This window comes from Tarenaya hassleriana, unplaced genomic scaffold, assembly GCF_000463585.1.
Source record: "Tarenaya hassleriana unplaced genomic scaffold, ASM46358v1 Cleome263, whole genome shotgun sequence".
Taxonomy (NCBI): Eukaryota; Viridiplantae; Streptophyta; class Magnoliopsida; order Brassicales; family Cleomaceae; genus Tarenaya; species Tarenaya hassleriana.
Genome location: NW_010965894.1, coordinates 1,308 through 3,664, shown reverse-complemented (window position 1 = coordinate 3,664; position 2,357 = coordinate 1,308).

Sequence of the window (2,357 nt, the reverse complement as noted above, 5' to 3'; positions counted from 1 at the left end):
ACAGACCCATTTCTGGGTAGCCAACATCTATACGTGGCGAAGAACTCGAGGGTCAGCATGGTGTGCGTCTCCTCCCATGCCTCGAACAGTCTATCCCAGCCCAGCTGGTGGAATAGGTACCGCACGCTCTCATATAGACCGAGCTGATCGATCTCGCGGTTGATGAACTTAGATGGCGAAGCTCCCATCTGGTTCAGTGTCCGATATAAGCTCTCTTCCTCGTGGGAGAAACCAACTCCGTTTGGAGGGACAGTATCATCCTCAACAATAGGCTCGAGGTCAGTAAGCTCCGTGATAGCTCCCTCTGGTATAGGCGGTCGGGTAAACTTCGGGCGCCTGTCTTTGTGATTCGTGGGGGCCATCTGCAAAAAAGGAAGCAGCATATTCGACTAAGTTACACGAGTCAACAAATAGCGAAAAATCATGTATCACCTACATTCGGCCCGAGTCAGAATAAATCTGATCCGTCGGACCGAAATGAGCGTGAAAAATCTGTCCGAAGGGTGTGATCCGGCCCTGACCAAGGCTGATCCGCCGGACCGGGAAATTTTTGAAATCAGGGATTTTCTGTGCTGGTCCGGAGCTGACCGTGACTGGTCCGCCGGACCAGCAGCACGCACATTCGTCTTCTTCGCGAGTCTCGGTCCGCCGGACCAAAGCTGGGTCCGCCGGACCGGGACTGGATTTCGCAACTTCCGCCATTTTCGAGCTTCCAAGCTCGAAATCGGACCAAATTCTTGGTCCGGCTGAGTGAATGATCAGACTGCACAGTCCGCGTTTCTGGTCCGTTTCTCTTCCCTGGTCCGCCCGTCTGTGTTCGTGTCGTATTGACTTGGTCCGCCGGACCAAGAATTGGTCCGGGGCTGACCAAGTCACTTTGCCCAGATTTTTCGCCAGAATTTTTTTTTTTTTTTTCTTCCGCATATGTTCCTGTACTGAAGTCCGCAGCTGTAAACCGCAAGGAAAATTATGCCCGCTTGGGAATATCAAAACATTATGCGCAATATCAACACCATCATTAACATAAATCAAACCACATGAATGCACCTAAATGATTCTAAGTGATATGCAAATGTGAAAAGGATACTAAAAAGGATATGCACAAGTTCGGGGTGCCTCCCGAGAGCGCTTATTTATGGTCCTAAACTTGACCGTGGGGTTGCTCACTCGTCTTGAGGATCGGAGAAGGTCATCGAGCTTCTCTCTTTGTCATGCTCCCCGGGGTTATAAATCTTCAGCCTTTGCGCGTTGGTCTTAAACGTATCCCCTCCATAGCCATATAACTCTATCGCTCCATGAGGGTAGACATGCTTAATCGTGAAAGGCCCTGACCAACGCGATCTCAACTTGCCTGGAAATAGTTTGAGCCTTGAGTTAAAGAGAAGTACCTGATCACCTTCTCTAAAATCCCTCTGCAAAATCCGACGATCATGCCATCTCTTGGTTCTCTCCTTGTAAATCCGGGCATTCTCGTAGGCGTCCAACCGAATCTCATCGAGTTGGTGAAGCTGCAACACTCGTTTCTCCGCAGCGGATTTCAAATCGTAATTCAACTTCTTAATCGCCCAATATGCCCTGTACTCAAGCTCAACCGGCAAGTGACAAGCTTTCCCATAGACAAGTTGAAAGGGAGACATACCGATGGGTGTCTTGAAGGCTGTCCTATACGCCCATAGGGCGTCATCAAGCTTGGACGTCCAATCTTTCCTTGACCTTGACACCGTCTTCTCAAGTATCGCATTGATCTCCCTATTAGAGACTTCAACTTGTCCACTCGTCTGAGGGTGATACGGGGTAGCCACCTTATGTCTCACACCATACTTCTTCAAAAGCACTTCTATGGTACGGTTGATGAAGTGAGATCCTCCATCGCTAATCACAACCCTTGGCGTCCCGAATCTCGGAAAAATCACCCTCTTGAACATCTTCGTCACCACTTTCGAGTCGTTAGTGGGACTCGCCATAGCTTCTACCCATTTGGTGACATAGTCGACCACCACGAGGATGTATTGGTTCCCATAAGAAGACGGGAACGGTCCCATGAAGTCTATGCCCCAAACATCAAAAGGCTCGACTTCCAAGATGTATCGCTGAGGCATCTCGTGGCGGCGGGAGATGTTCCCCGTTCTCTGGCAAGCATCACAGGATGAGACGTATTGATGAACGTCTTTAAACATTGAAGGCCAATAGAACCCGGCTTGAAGAATTTTAGCCGAGGTCTTCGATGCTCCAAAATGACCAGCATAGTCCGAAGAGTGACAATGATAAATCACACTTCGGACTTCCTCTTCAGGCACACATCTCCTAAAGAGGCCGTCCTTGCCTCTCTTGAAGAGGTAAGGTTCTTCCCAAAAATA